Source organism: Aethina tumida, chromosome 1 (genome assembly GCF_024364675.1).
Source record: "Aethina tumida isolate Nest 87 chromosome 1, icAetTumi1.1, whole genome shotgun sequence".
Taxonomy (NCBI): domain Eukaryota; kingdom Metazoa; phylum Arthropoda; class Insecta; order Coleoptera; family Nitidulidae; genus Aethina; species Aethina tumida.
The window spans coordinates 41703265-41721067 of record NC_065435.1 but is presented as its reverse complement, the minus strand read 5'-3'; the positions used below and the strand labels follow the sequence as shown (position 1 = coordinate 41721067).

General features: G+C 30.3%; 1 protein-coding gene and 1 long non-coding RNA gene across 3 annotated transcripts in view; one reads left to right on the top strand and one right to left on the bottom strand.

Moving 5' to 3' along the window:
• Window positions 1–17803, bottom strand: part of LOC109594365 (semaphorin-1A) — a 345269-nt gene that overhangs the window by 200877 nt on the left and 126589 nt on the right. The gene's annotated exons all lie outside the window — the stretch shown is intronic.
• On the top strand, window positions 4242–4810 carry LOC126264352 (uncharacterized). The gene is made up of 2 exons (XR_007547089.1): window positions 4242–4435; window positions 4607–4810. It is a non-coding gene; the product is annotated as an uncharacterized LOC126264352 (long non-coding RNA).

Below are 17803 nucleotides of genomic sequence, written 5' to 3'. Positions count from 1 at the left end.
TGAATTTTAACTGATGGACGGTGACTGTGAGCGAGACCAATTGATTATTTCTAAACGGCGAGTTTAACAAAATTGGAATTTAAGCGTTGCAATTTGTCGTAACCGAGGTATTTCATACTTTGAATGTAGACCACGTTAGTGAGTTGATTTAGTGATCAATATAGAAATGTTGTCGGAGGTCAGTGTAATACCGATATGGCGGTGGCCGCGGTTAACATAGCGCCGTGACTAGCCAACAAGGCAGGGTTAACTGGAGCGTAGAATGTCGAATACAAAACCGCCTAACTTATTGGTAAATAATAGAATGGGAATATATTCGGTATTGCGGCGCATATCAAGAGACCACACAATGGAAATGTATGTAAAATTTGATTTATTCTTTCGGTTCGTATGCAAGTCCCGTGTTATTGCCGGGCATAATTCGCTTTTAAGGCGTGTGCGTTCTATTCGAGTTCCAGATGGAATAATGTTTTAAGATTGAATTCGTAATATCGTGAGCCATTGTTCCCGTGATCATATTAAAAATGTGCATTTGTACATGGCATGCAATTTATTTTTGAACAGCATTTCACCCAATGAATCACTTCATTTTGTTTACTTCGCCCAGGGATGGCACCGATTTATTCTTGCGCTACATTTTCCCCTTTTATTTTATACATAAAACATAGTTACGTCTTTGGTGGGGGGGGGCGGTTAATAAAGGCAATGGGGTAAGATATCGCACCCGCCTATGGTTGGCAGCCGCCATGGGGATACAGGATCAATGCATTTCAAAAAGATGCGTACAAAAGATGGTGTGGAATGAATAAACGAAAGAAGAGCGTAAGTAGGACGTAAGAATATACACAGCAAATACCGAGGGAGCGGCGAAAGCACGGGGAGCGGCCGCAATTTGTGTACAAAGCATACAAAACGCGTATTTTTTTACTTTTTCTCGGTTTTAATGAAGATTATTCCAAATTGCACATTAACAACTGAAAGGATCTGCATTTTTTGTGGCGCGTTGATAAAAAAAAACCGACGGCGTACAGTCTGAAAATATAAATAAAACCGTGGGTAAAAAGCCGCTTCCTTCCTTAATTTGTTTGGGCACCGTTTCCCCTCTTGCATAAAATAACAATAGTAGTTTTTTTGCGCGACGAAATACTGTTGGTTTAATGGGTGAAAAGTATAAAAACGCAAAAATCAATGTTTCCGCTGTGTTTTTCGTAAATCCATAATTATAAGTGTGCGTCGGGTTTCGGGGCAGCGGCCGTTTCGCCGAAAGTAAACTGAAGTACTTAAAAAAAATAAGGAAAGAAAATATACAATACAAAAAGGTCAAATAATACCCCCCGTGAGATTTAAAAAAAGCGTCTTCGGGCAACAATCTCCTAAGAGCACAGGTTAGATTCGAACGGTTTCAGCACCGACGACAAAAATAAAGCTTTTGTATATGTTTCGCCTGTGAGATGGACCCCACATGAAAAAATACGTTATCAATATTTATAGTGTTCGTATTGAACGGGTCTTGGGGGAACAATCCTGCTACAATTCCACAACGCAGTCGAAAAGAGAATGGCCGCGGCCGGTCCAGGACATCTACCGTTTGCTAGTTCCCATGAGGAACTTATTTTGATTCTGATAAATTAGAAAAAAAATATTGCATACTATAAATAAATCAAGTGTAAACGAAATACCAATATTTGACGAGACGCTGAACCGGCTGAACTACTATATTTTTAAAAAAAAACACAAAAATTATTAATTTTCTTTTCTAATATAAACTATAAAAATTTTATTTCCGTAAATATTAACGATATTTTAAAGTACTAGTAGAAAATAATTATTATACTTTTCCAAAAATTCAAAAACCTATTTATTTTTCTTAAATATAAAGTATAAATGAAAATAATTTAATTCAATTAATTTAAGTAGATATTTTCTTCAAAAAAATCAAAAATTATTTATTTTCTTGTACGTACTTAAGATGTCTTATTTTAAAATTTTAATATTTTTGAAAAGATTCAAGATTTATGATTTTTTTTGTTATTTTTTGGATCTTTATATTGAATTTAGATTTTTTATTTCAAAAATAAAAATCTCATGTTCGAAAATATTAATAACATTCACTATACTTTTTCTAAAAATCCAAAAATGTCTTTTTTTCGTCAAATATTTAATGTAAATAAAAATAATTTTATTCCACTATTTTAAATAGATATTTTCTTCCAAACATTCAAATATTATTTATTACCTTGTAACACACATGTACTTTTAATATTTATGACATTTTTTATATCAAAATATTTAAAGTAAATGAAAATAATTTTTAATAGATATTTCAAAAAATTTAAAAATTATTAATTTTCTTGTATATTTACTAAAGATGTCCTATTTTAAAATTTAAGTATATTTGAAAAAACTTTTTTGGCATATGAATCTCTAAATTGAATTTAGACTTCATATGTCACAAATGGTTATTTTAATTATTAAAAATTTCATTTCCATAAATATTGGTAACATTTTATTGTATAAATAATTATAATAATTTATTCAAAAATCTAAAAATGTATTTTTTTTTCTTAAATATTTAATATAAATGAAAATAATTTAATTACACAATTTTAAATAGATATTTTCTTCAAAAAATTATATTTTATCATTAAAAATTTCATTTTTTTCTTTCTTAAATATTTAATGCAAATGCAAATAATTTAATTCTACTATTTTAAATAGATATTTTCTTCAAAAAATTTAAAAATTATTAATTTTCTTGTATCAATGCTTAAAATTCATGAATTTTTTTGGTGTATAGATCTCTAAATTGAATTCAGATTTTTTATGTTAAAAATGGTTATTTAATCATAAAAACTAATTTGAGATATTTTGTTAAAAAAATTATTTATTTTCTTGTATATATGCTTAAGATGTTCTATTTTAAAATTTTAATATTTTTGAAATAATTTATAAATTTTTTTGGTGTATGGATCCCTAAATTGAATTTAGATTTTTCATATATATTTTAAACATTAAAATTCAAAAATTTATTTATTTTTTCATTATAAATGAAAAAAAATTAATTTAATTATCTTCAACAGATACTCTCTTCAAAAAATTAAAAAAATTATTTACATTATTTTATATGTGCATAAGATGTAACTTAAAATATATTTTAATTTTTTGAGCATTAACAATTTTTTAAACTAATTCTAAAATGTAAATAAATCCTAAAAATGTATTTATTTTCTTCGGTGAGTGTTTGTCACAAAAAACGTACATTCCTCGCTGTTAAACTTTAAAAAACCTGAGTGTAGTAAGCATTAACAACTTTTGTAAGTACTTTTAATCAGATTAAATAATTATAATAGTTCCTCAAAACATAACCATAAAACATTAAAACACAATATTACACAAGCCACACAACAACAGCTTATTAAAAATAAAAATTATAATTAAATACACAGCAAGAATAAAAATAAGACAAACAACTTAAAAATCTTTTCAGTCGCAGTGGCTCTTTCAAACAATGTTCGTGAGCCGCCAACATATTAAATACACATTTATTGACGTTACGCTCGTTACCAATTCGCCAAATCGTGACGGACAAACTAATGTGGAGACGGCAAAAATTTAAAAGTTCGTTTCCTTTGCGCCGTTCGTGGGTCGTTTTGTAAGGTGTTTTTCGTCGGGGACTTGTCCGGGGGGGGGGGGGGGGCATTTTACGACCAGCCGTTGTCACATCAGCACTCTGGCAATGTTCGCAGTGGACTCGAATTTTAATAAAAGTGGTCGGCACCGCCGGTCGCGTACAGATCGTTTATTACGGCCCCGTATACCAATGTATACGGAAATAGACCGGCCCTGTCTTCCTCGATAATTTATTATATTCTTATAAAGCATTCTGCGCATAATTTCAATCTAAAGTGTCGATATTTCCATGAGCAGCCAGGCTTTATTGAAATCAGGTCCGAATTTTTATGTTCGCCGAGTGAATTTCTGCAGTGGCCCATGTACGTGTTACGTGCGAATTGATTCGCATAACACTTGAATCGTGTTCGTAAATTATGAGCGGGAACGATACGTTAATTAGTGGCCCCCCGGTGCTTTCGGGGGGCTGATTTGGCTTAAGTGAAAAACATGTGCGTAGCCACATTAAATTTGCCAAGTGGCCAAACTAATCGTGATTGATTCAACGGGTACACAGTAATGAACTAATTAATGAACGACTGGCACGAATGGCATTAGCGTTTAATATTCGAGGGGTCCATATCGTTCGCTTAAATCTCGACTTCAAACGAATAAATGCGAAGGCATCCGAAAGCCGACCGCGCCATGCCTCCGGGCGTTCAGCGGCTCGAGGGATTTGGACCGGGGCTGTCGACTAAAAACTGCGTCTCCAGTATAGCAAACCGTAGAATATACAAATTTATCTTGGTAACTCTGGTGGAAATGAGTAGGTATTTTGTAATATGCGAAGTAGATATAAATCTGTTTTGGAGTAGGTGCAGGGTTATTAATTTAGGTAACCTAAAATTAATTTCTAAAATAGATATGATAAACAATTTTATAATCTAATTACATTCATTAAATTATTTGAATGTATATGATTTTACATTTGTTACAGGACTTATAGTCATCTTCGAGTACATAACAAAAATTAAGTATTGTTTATGTCAACAAAGGAAGAATCTTCGTTAAATTGATGACACGGTTTATGAAGTTTTTTAAATAATAATAATAATTTTAATAAAGAGATATTGAACTGGAATACTTTTAAAACATTATCTACAAACTGTGATATTTTATAAATAAATTTGTCTTTATAATAGCAAGTGTTTTATTTTTCAAATTTTGAAACAAATTAGTTAATAACAACACAACGTAACCAAGTAATTTTTTGTCACAATTTCTTTGAATAATTTTATTTATTATATATATATATATATATATATATATATATATATATATATATATATATATATATATATATATATATAATTATATTATATATATATAATTATATTATTAATATATAATTATATTATATAATATTGTGAATTTTTCTCTATTATTTTGTTTATATCTTATTTATATCCACATATTATCAATTTTCAAATCTATCAAATTAATCAAAATTAATATTCTGTTTACTATGCAACTATGCAATTATTTATGTCCACATTTTAAATTCGAACATTAAAATATAATATTAAAAATTACACACAGGCCTGTAAATATATGTGATACAAAAAACGTATATAAAATTAAAATATATGACTATTATTATCGTATATTCAGGATATATTAAATTAAAAAGTTAATTGATATTTGTTACCTGTTTTACAATTATCCAAAAATGTGGAACATTTTGGATTATGTTCTTTGTTTTTAACGGAAAATCGGAGCAGTTTAACCTTTTTAATTATGGATAGAAACATTCTTTATATTATGGATTGTACCATTAATCCATTACAATTAGCATTGTAATAAATATTTTATTTTATATACATAAAAAAACTATGTCAACTAATAACTACTAACACAAATCTCAAAAACCTTGCAATCAATCTATTTCACATTTTGGGTGTGCATTAATAAGTGTTTGATCTATGACATGACATAGTTTTGAAGTCATAATATTCTTTAATAACAACAATACTGGTCAAACTTAGGTCATTTTCTACCATGTTTGTACAACAAATTCTAACCTAACCTAACCTAACCTAACCTAACCTAACCTAACCTAACCTAACCTAACCTAACCTAACCTAACCTAACCTAACCTAACACATACATCTGTGACATCGAGATTAATTTCTATTTATATTTGATTATGTACTAATGATTAATCAAAACTACTATTGTGTATCGTATTTATTATATTTGTTTATATGATAAAATGTGATTGGTTAACAATAAACTATATGACATAAATAAAAAGTTTAAACTGTATACATTATTGTATTTTTAATATATATTACTGTATTATACGAATTTTTGGGTGGTATTTAAACTTTTAAACAATATATCAAATATACTATTTGAATTATTTATTACATTAATTAATTTACAATATATTTCATGTATCTTGATGAACAAAAATAAACAATATAAAATAAAGAATATAAAAAAATATTACTAAACCAATGAAAAATCAACATTACTTATTCCAAAATATTTTCAAAACATCTATGGCTTATGAGACTGTAGTTTTTTAATTCAAAATAGTTTATTTTTATTGGAACATTTTATTTAGTGAATCCAACATCCAACCTCACTAAAATGTAAGATTCCTCCTTTTTAATACAATAGCAATTATATTTTATAATTTTGTATTTATATATATTGTTTCATTTTAGTTGTTATTTATAGAATTATTTTGTATTATGTTACATTTAAGTTGTTATTTATATGTATTTTACAATATATTTTGTTCAAAAACACATTTAATATTAATATTTTATTTTGTTTAATATATTATTATTTTTGAATTTATCTGTTTATTTTAATTATACATTTAACTTTTAATACGAATACGATATGGTAAAAACTATCGTATGATAGTGTATAATTCTTAATTACCAACATATAATATGATAATGGAGTAAAATACCTTTAGAATAAATATATTAGAATTAGGACAACAATTATTATACGAATTAAACAATAAGAACTGTAACTATAAAAAAGTTTTTGATATTAATATTCGATTCAAAATACATAACGTGAACAAGCAATATTCTTAATTTGTCAAATTTAATGATGCGAATCTGTTGCAATAACACACTCGCCGCAAGCGAATATAGCCTTTGAAGGATGCAGATCTGACGCCGACCGTATATACATGAGATCTCAAATGCGGTCCGGTTCCATACAAAAAAATTTGCGCACGAACTGAATGTTTATTTGATTTTGTGGCGGAAGCGCACAAAGTGCGATTCCTTTTCTAGTAACTGCCGCTCTTAAAAACATTTTAAGTTGCGCATATAATTCATTGACAACTATTGTCAAACAGTTTGTTCAAAGTAGTACTTACAATCCCTTAAATATATACCGTCAAAATTAATCTCTATTTATATTTGTTTATTAAATTTAGGTCAAGTTGCATTACGAATGATTTCAGAACTACTATTGACTAGAATCCACATGATTAATAGTTGGCAACACTTAATTACTAGCAACCGGGCTCCCGAAATATAAACCTTAAATAACGGGGCGCTCTACCTTTCGCGCGTTAATTTTGAATGGGAACACGAGAACTTCGGGCGCGTACGGGTACACTTCGCCTTTACTCGGATGATACTTTATTCGAATGATATGACACCGCTGCAACGATGTCCACGACAAAGGCAAATATATATAATGCGTCGTCTGATTGCACCAAAGTGCAATAAAAATGTGGTTTATGTGCGCCAGTTTCGTTACGACCAATTCAGTTGTGCCGCCGCCTACGACGACGTCTTTTCGTAACGTGCCCGTCTGTCAGGACTACACTAGATCATGTTACGTTACGTTAGACATGTGATTTTACATAACGCCGTGCATAAAAGGCACATACGTTACGAAAGTCGAAATAAATTGATCAGGCGGTGAAAACCCAGCCGGCACTCGTTAAGGAAACCATTAGAAGCCGAGATTGATGATGTTGCCGGACCACACTGTTTTCTCTGTCTATGTGTGTGTGTGTGTGTGTGTGTGTGTGTGTGTGTGTGAGCCTTAAAACTGGGCGTCGTATCGGCACAAAATCAAATTAGTATAAATGGGTTAAAGTTGCGTCTGTGTGTGCGAAAACGGAACCGGGAAGTACATGAGGTGGAACAGCGGAATAACGTTGAGACAAATTGCAATTAGGGACCGGGAATTTGTCCTTATTATATCTCGTATATTATATAAGTTATTCTGCAGGATCATGCAGTAATGGCGAGAAACTTAAACTGCCCGTTCCCCTGCCTTAATCTTTATTCTTATGCGAGATAAGTTATACACGCACAATGGTTATTATGCAATTTACTTGAATTTCCCTTTTAAAACGTACAAAAGAGAGCGTACTTGTATGCAAATTACAAGTGATTTCGGTATGATAAAGACTACATTATTCCTCGCCTCTCGTCGTTTAATATCGCTTTTTATAGGTTAATTATTAAGTATGGGGCATAAAAGAAATCCGAAATGGGACACGTTTAAAACTTTACAATCAAATTGCGCCGATTTACGATAAAACTCAGTCGCCCACTATTTTGTTATGTGTGTGTGTCGCCAAGTTGCAAATTTCTTTTGTAACGCGCAAAAAGGAAGTTCAATCTTTTAGAATGATGAACTGAGAATAGACAATTGAGATATACACCATTCCTTTTACATTGATGAAATTATCCGGGAGGTAGAGGGAATCGTCGAAACAGAAAATCGAAATGTCTTCACTCCAATAATTTTCAAATAAGTACAATGCCGAACTGAAGTGCGGAAAATTTTGTTTTGCCATTAGTCACGCCATTTTGGTTTACAAATCTGACATCTTCGTCAATTTCAAAACAAATTTTGAATTATAAATATTTGCGGGTTAGAAAAAGTAATATTTCCATATTCAGGTTTGGACAAAAAATTTAATATACGAAGGAAACCGCTTTGTATGCCGCTCCGATTTAAAATTATAAAAAACTTATTTCGGCAATAAACATCACATATTTGTATACACACTGACACCCCAGTAACTTTTATTTATACCATAAAAAATATCCTAATCATTTTTTTCGATTTTTTAACATAAAAAAGGTTATAGTTGGACTATGTGAGGTGAAATAAAAAACAATATTTATGGCATACTCAGTTTTTTATTGTCTACCTTTTGTGCCATTCTTCTTTAAAATCGAATAGCAAATAAAAAAAAGTACAGGGGTGCTTCCGTCTTAGGGTATGTAAGCAACGAAAGAAATTATTACTGAAAAAAAATATTTTCACATTGAATATCATATTTTGTAAGAAAACAACAATATTTTACAATTCTGTAAAATTTGATTCTTGAATTTTTATATATTCAATTTTATAAGATTTTTCTTAATTTCATGTCACAAATGATTTTTTAAATCTTAAAAGAAACATTTTAAAAAACTGCTAAATTTTGTTACATGTTGTAATTAGAGCAATTAAAAATGTCATAAAAGTTAAATTTTTATGCTTTTTGGTGATTTTTCTAATTACACCAATGTTTCTCAAATATCATGAATTTAGGTCTGTAAAGTTCACAAAAAAATAGTTCTTAATTTTTGTTTCTTATGACCTTGAAAATGTCAATTATTCAATTAAACAAAAATAAATCTCATTCAAATCAGAGTTTCAAATTAAAATTGTAATTTTTTTTTCTAGTTTTTTTTTTTTTTTGGAAAATTTCCTAATATTGCAAATTTTGATATTTTCTAAACTCTTATGATATTTTTGATGAATTTAAACAATTTTTTTAGGAGATTTATAAATTTATAAAAAAGGTCATAATAATACTATTTTTTGTGAACTTTACAGACGTTAAAATTTAATTATTTTAGTTATAAAAAAGTAAGATTTTCAAATTTTCTTGCCTTTTGTTTTTTTATGACCTTAAAAATGTTAATTATTCCATTAAACAAAAATAAATTTCGATTCTCATGAGATTTATAACTTAAAATTGTAATTTCTATCTTCTTTTTTTGATCATTTTCGTAATAACTTGTCTAATATTGTAAATTTTGATATTTTCTAAACTCTTTTGTGAACTTAGACCTTAAAATTTAACTATTTTAGTTATTTATAAAAAACATAAGTTTTTCAAATTTTCTTGTCTTTTGTTTTTTTATGACCTTAAAAATGTTAATTATGTGATTCTCATCAGATTTCTAACTTAAAATTGCAATTTCTATCTTGTTTTTTGAAAATTTTTGTAAAAACTGGCTAATACAGTAAATTTTGATATTCTCTTATGATATTTTTAATAATTTAAACAATTTTTTACGCAGATATATTTTTATAACTTTTTAAAAAATCTTCTAGTATTCATGATAAAAATCAAAATAATTAAACTTATAGAGGGTGTTTCATAACTTTATTACAGTTCTTTAATGTTTTCATACTCTCCACAACGTCATTCCTGAACTCCGAAATTTTATTAAACATTTATCCCAACACCGCAAACGTAAAACGCAAAACATTTTAAATCCAATTTATAAGATGGCTGTGAGCAAATAGGCCCCTCATCCGCCATTTTTTTCAATCCTCCAAGCCGAACGACGTCAAAAGTGCGTCGCGAACATGAAAGGAAGGCGCAATAATAATCATCATTACACGTTATAACGTTTATGGTGTGCTCAATGTATCGTGTGATTCGTATGAGCTATGCAGCGGATCCGTCGGCGTAAATTTCACTTGAAAACTTTGAAATGGCTGCTCGTTAAAGTGTCATCTGGACAAGCTCGTCTTACTTGGTGCAGTTACTGAATACGCCAGATACGTATATTTGATGGGTTCCGGCATTCACATGCAATTAATTAATAAAGGCAATTCGGAGCGTCGCGAGCTTTATGGCGGCAGATGTAAATCGGATCTGGAATAACTTTTATTCGGCTTTGTGTACGTTTATGTGCAGTTTTATACAATTCCGGGGCTGCGGCATTAATTTTAAAGATGGGAATAAAAATTTCCCTTCGAGCTCTCCTTAAAAGCTCTGCCTTCAAAAGATTATCCATTAAATTAAATTTTCTTAAGTAAATACGCTAATTAATTACATTAGCCCCAGTGATCAGTTGTTACTATTAGCTTACATACTACCACTACTACAGGTATAGATTTTCGTAAGCATAATTAAACGTAAATGTTATTGTTTGTAGCATCTTGCAGTATCAGAAATGGCAGATAGAAATGGATACTCTATGTATTTGCTTGCTTGTAGATAGCAAAACAATTACCTACAGTGCATGTAATTTTATACGTCTATAATATCAGAGTTTCCACGTTCGTAACACAATTACATAGTGATAGCTTCATCAAAACTGAACCAGCCAATGGTGTATTAATAACTTTAAAAAGTTTCTTAAAGTAAAATTAGCTTATCTACGTAGTCGCAATAAGTTTGCGATGTCTAGGAAATAAAAGTTCCTCCTGTTTCAGTTAAGCTACTTAGCGAATAAATATGTGAAGTAATAGCAATAATTCATGTGATTTGAGCCTGAACTTTCATTATTACTGGACAATCGCCACATTGCAAATAAAAGTGTTCAGTGTGTCAAAACTTATCCTGTCAACAATGCGAGGACGGCACCAAAATCCCTTATTTAAGATACAGACTGAAAATCTTGCACTTAAGGGAACTGTATTAACCGGAAACATATTTATCTAGGATGTGTGATAAACATAAATAGAGGGTAGGTACAATAGGGTTTCGATCGCAAGGGAATAATTTCATATTTTATAAACTGGAAAAAATTAAATGCACTTGCTACAACATGTAATTCACAACGTTACACGGTAGTAACGGGAAAATTCAAATTGAATTGCCATTGTTCTGCTTCGGTAATAAAATATTACACCAATATCTTTTGGGCCAACGGTTTGAGCGTTATGTTAATGTTACGGCCTGTCAGAACCAACTGCATTATAAACAAAACACCTCGTGTATAATGTGACACCTGTTTAAATGAACACCTTCCACATCGAACAGAAGGCTGACTATTTCATTTCGCCAAGGAGCAAAACGACTAGCTCCTACCTACATACTTTTTACAAACAGTTCTGTGTTAAAAGAAAGGGTAAAAGATTTAGAAGGTTGAATGATTCAGAGGTTAAAGAAGATTTATTTGAAATTACCTCTTTATTTACTATGTGGAAACAAACTGAAGAGCTTCTATCAAAAATAAAAAGCCAAGTTACGAAAGATGTATAAAGTGCTCCTCTTCCATTTCTAAGCTGACACAGCATACTTCTGCAGTCTCTTAAACCCCTACATTAGCTCCCATTTTTTGGCATTTTTTATTAATTCCCCAAAGAAGAATATCTACGGAGTTTAAATCAAGCGATTTTGTAAGCTGTAGTACAGGGGGAAATGTTTGGTCTCAATCGTCTCTGACGACAGTCGAAAAGTGAACTGGATCCATACTTGGTCCAAAGGACAAAATCACCATTATGTTTTGCAGAAAGTTTAGGTAATAGGTTAGCCCTCCAAATATTTTACATTATGTACGTATAATAAAAAGAATATTTACATAATATTAAGATTTAAATGAACCTCACTTTACCACTGTATTTTTTTAATGCCCTGGACCCCAACAAAAGATTACGATCTTGCCATGCGACATTTTAGAACATTAGACGAGTGATAAACGTAGTTAAGAAATCGTAGCAGCAACAAGAAAACTAAAAGACAGACGGATTAAATAATTGAATATTTTATTAAGGTACATAAATCAGGCGCAAAATTGCTGAGACTTTCGGTGTTCACAATAAACGTCAGGTATCGTCCGTATTTCCTCATCAAATCCGCATCAGACACGACACGTGCATATAACGATATGTCCATATCTGATGCGAGTATATCTTATGGCCGGCCGGACATAAAAATAAGCCGACTCTCGTCGTAAAACAAAAAGTTACCTAGCCTACAAGAAACGGGGGGACGACCGTTCTCCGGTGTTTATAACCGCATAAAGAGGGGCAAAGCGTTGAGAGATCGGTGCTGCATGATCATTTTTATATTCTTGGCCATTGTCCGGTCCGTGTTGTGTAATAATTTCAGCGTTTTAATGCGAAGGTAGGTGTCTGGAAGTTGGTTAAAGAGGATGAACAACAGAGGTGGTTATTTTGCGATGAAACAAGGTGACTATAAACAATAACCTGCTGCATAAGCATTAACAAAACGGACATGCAGTTCATTTTAATTTGTGCTTTCCGACCACAAAGTCGTGTGTCACCTCGACCAAACGCGATAAAATTTAACGGCCATAAAGGAAAATGTCAGCGGAATAACGTAAACTATAAACCATACATAACCTTTGTCGGTCTTGTTGATGGCGGAGGTGACTGGGGTTTAGATTGACATTATTTGACCGTGCGGTATGTGTTTATTATATTCCCAGGACCTGGCGGCCGGTGGCCGGTGGCCGGGGTGCCGCCTGCAAATTAAAATCGAGCGACTCGCCGGACCCCCAAAACAATCATCATCCGCGATAAATTGACCAAAACACGAAGGAATTTTACAATTTGCGCTAAAACGGAAACGGGTATTAAAAATTTTTAATCAAGCTGCAGGACGTTATGGTCAAATTCCTACCTAGAATAGATACGGTTATTGCGCCCGGCGAAATATAATGAAACCGTTCCGTGTGTTCATTTCCGGGAGAAATATAAATACTTTTCCTGGCCCGTCCGGCCATCCAGACTCCGGTGTCTGATCCTGAATTAAAACGGCTCGGCGCGCACGTTATTACATACTTACGGAATGTCAGAGGGACATATAAGGTCCGGGACTTACCTGAAAAAACAACAAGAGAAATGTTAGGATAAAAGGGCACGTAATCAACGAAAGAAATTATTGCAGAAAGAAAAATATTTTTCTTCTTACTACGCTAAATGCTACTACATTTTCTAAACCTTCATCACGTTTTTTGACATTTTCTCAAGAACTGTAAGATACTATTTTCATTATTTTTTAATATAGATTCCTAAATTTGTTACGCATTGACATCTCCCAAAGTTTCTTTATTTTATCCACCAAATGCAGAACTAGATATTATTTTTTCGTGTCTTGTAAGATGTCCGACATTTTAATGATTTTTGATTTTTTTAATCTTTATAATTTACTATATTTTAAGCTCTGGTATAACTGCTAAATTTTGTTACATTTTATAATTGGCCGGTTCAAAAATGTCACAAAATTTACATCATTTTTCTTAATATAAATTAAACAATTTTCGATTCGAATTTACCTGAAAACTTCTTAAGAAAAAAAAGTATTTTTTTGACCTTAAAATTGACATTCTTTTCTATAATTTCCATTTTTTTTTGTTTTATATTTAAATAAATATTTTAAATTCATAAAATTAATAAAAAAATAATCATAAATAAATTCCGATTCAAATCACATTTTTGGAATTCTGATCTAAAATTGTTAAAATTTAATATTTTTAATCACTTCTGATTTTTTATGATGAATTTAAACAATTTTGAGAATTAACAAATGATATTATTTTGATCTTAGAATTTAGTAATTTTTTTTATTTCAATTTAATTAAATTTTTTATTAAGAGTTCCTTCTATTTTCTACTATTAATTTCTTCCAAATTGTGAAATTTTATTGGACATTTTCTTTTAAAAAATGTGAAATTTAATAAAATTGTTCTTAAAAAAGTATAAACAAAATATAATTTTCTATAATTAAATTCAAAGGTTATATAAAATATGATTTATGTTGTGCAATCATTAAAATTGAAAATTGATCTATTATTTTCAATTTTTTAAGTCCTGTAAAAAGACTTTCACAAATTATGAAATTTTAAAATATTGTTACAATTAAATTTTGTTACATTTTATCATTATACGGTTATTTTTATTGCTTTTTGGTGTTTTTTTTTTCTAATCCATTATAGAATTATCGAATTATCAAATTTGATTAATTTTGTTTGAAATTTTTCATTTTCTTTTTAAATTTCACATTTTCTTCCTTAATTTTTCGCTTTTACGAAGGAACACTCATTATTTATGAATATTTGTTTTTTTTTTTTGAAGAATGTTATCAATAAAAATGTTCAATTTGTAAAATTACACAATTAAAAAATATAAAATTTGATGAATTTTCTTTGGAATATTGCAATTTCTTTTTAAATTCCACATTTTCTTCCTTAATTTTTCTCTCTTAAGAAGAAACGCTCATTATTTATGAATATTTGATTTATTTTTGAAGAATTTTGTCAATAAAAATGTTCAATTTGTAAAATTATGCAATTAAAAAATATTAAATTTCAATTCAGATTATTTTAGATGACTAAGTTAAATTTTAAAATTTATCATTTATCACTTTTTGTAAACAATTTCAGAATTTATGATTGTTGCGTCGAAATTACACTGCAAATTTTACTTAGAAGACGTGAAATTTGAAATTACACAGTAAAATTTCTTTAAAAATATGTGAAATTTTGATTTTCGTTCCTAAAAATCACAAATCGAATTCAAAGCTGTCACAAAACATGATTAATATTGTGCAAACGTTAAAACTGAAAAATGATCGATTGATGGAACATATGGCCGGTAATGATACATGTGAGCGTATCTCAAATATAAACACCAATAATTAATACCGACATGATAATTAAACTAATTTATTAAACGAGTCCAAATTCCAAAACTTCTATTCAACTAAACGTTCCGCATGTACAAAGTGTGTCCCGGTTTCCATCGCGGAAAATTCAATGTTTTTGATGCGCATCCGTAATAGAGCGGGTTTAGTGTGTTTTCAATGCAGGAGTTTTAACGCGGTATCATTAATTTGGCGAGTCCCCAGATAAAAACCTATTTTCATATTCTGTATATGTATTATGCAATTTGTATTATCAACAATTTGGGAGATGAAACATGTTTTTGTTGGCAAACAAGGTAAAACAATTATTTTTCATGGGCCGCATGTCCGATAGTTTGTTTTTTTTTTTTTAATTCACGCATCAGTTGTTTTACCTTTTGTAAATTCGAAACAGTACTAATTAACCATAGTTTTAAAGACCTAATTGTCTGTCGCACTGTTCGATAATGTTTCGGATCGTTTGACAAATTATTTGAAATTCGTCGAAGTAAACTCTTTATGTATTTGAATTAATTGCCTTTCAAAAGGACTTAAAATTCAAATTTAATTAAGAATGGTAAATGGAATTAAGTTTTCTTTGCCCGACAATTGGTTAAGTAAGTTTTAACTGTTGATCCCGTTTTCAACTTCATTATCAAAACAATTTTATTGCTTCAAGTTCCCCGTAATTTAGTTAATAAAAGTCTCGAATAGCCTATTTATATTACACCCGGGGATTTTTCTAAAGGTATTCGATGTCATATAAATTTAAATAATCATTAAAAACTTTGTTGTGCACAAGGAACGTATTATATTTAAACGAACAATCAGAAATCAAAACAAGACTAATTTAAATGCACCACGACTATTGCAAATTTAAAGGGTCATCTTGTTTGATTGAATGGTCGTTTATTAACAAGCTTCGTTTAAATTCAAATCAGTGGGTTTGCGTCCCCGATCTATGATTATCAGTATGTAGATTGGTGGATTGGGTCCGGTCAATTAGTCTAATTAATTGTGTTTATTTTTGGCGGAGACTGCGATATGTTGATCTATTGTTTGCACCTAACTGGCTTACACCGCCCCTGTTTATTTTATTAATGGCCAATTATACCTGGTGACCGCGGTATTATCAACGTAAATTGGATCTCCATTATACAACTGATGCGATATAGCTAAATCAATGCCGATATTTTGCTTATTGAATGCTTTCCTGTGGCCCGACCCGATGTATACATCGACCCATTAATTTTTCTACAGTATTTTCACTTTTAATTTTCCAATGTAAATTCTCTAAATAAACTCATTTAGCCTATCGTGCATTGTGAACGGACCAAAAAAAGACCGCTCGGAAGTCCCCCGGTAAACAAGTTGCGTGATTTGTATATTATTTTAATTATAACAAGTAATTAAAACGGAATTACAATATCGAAATTTGCATATATAGTAGCTAATAAAAGCCGCTCTGCTCGGAAGCTATGTCTAGATTTGATTTTCGTCACAGCTTTGTTTTTCATGTTAAAAAGCCGTTTCGTTGGCGGGGGTTAATTCGCGTGAGTAGATAAGTGAATTTACACAGTGTGCCAGATTTTAGAAAATCGGTTGAGGAAAATGTGCCAGCGCGAAGACAAAGACTGATTGATTGTAACCGACTTATATTTCTTGATGTAATTTCTAACACTTTTATCCGATTTAATTCAACGAGAAACGTGATATTGTCAGAAATTCTTCAACGTAATAACGTCGCATTTTATTAAAACATCGTCCGGCAATTTTAATCAAATAACCTTTAGATTAGTGCAACTATTCCCTATACATAAAGTTAATAATTTCAGAGATATTTAACTTTCCCATTCCCTGGAAACTTTTAATGGACCACGAACGTGAAACCCTGTATAGCGCCTATATTTACTGTATGTAAATCACCCTTAGTCTAAAGTAGAACTTTCAGTAAATATTTTACATGTAATTTACTTGTGATATCGAGTGTACACAACATTAATGAACACTCATTTGAGGGATAAAAGAAAGGTACTTGTTAATATTGTTATTCAAGCTTGAATTGAATAAAAATATATAAACAATTATCCGATAATTATTGGCACTTTTCAATAAAAGAGTGATCCATTCCACACATTTTAATAAAAGTCCGGTGGAAATTCTTTAATATTTAATGAAATTGTATACGTTTGAAAAAATAAATGAACGGAAAAAATCGATTTATGCTCTAAAAATGGTGATATTGCTTATGAAACAACATATTTCAGTTTGATCATAATATAAAATCAGAGCCGACCGGTCAATTTGAAATGGAACAGGCCAGTTAATATCTATTGGCGTATAATTTGAGTTTTTCAGTAATTACACCTCCCAGTAAATTGTTTATTCGAAATTTGTAATTTTAATCAGTGCCAGCAATTTTAACATGTTTTGGATATTTTGTTAATTTTTTTTGTCAGATATACGTTATTAAAGTTTTTTGGAATATTTATTTTATTTATTGTTGGTGAGATATTTTATGAAGGAACACTCATT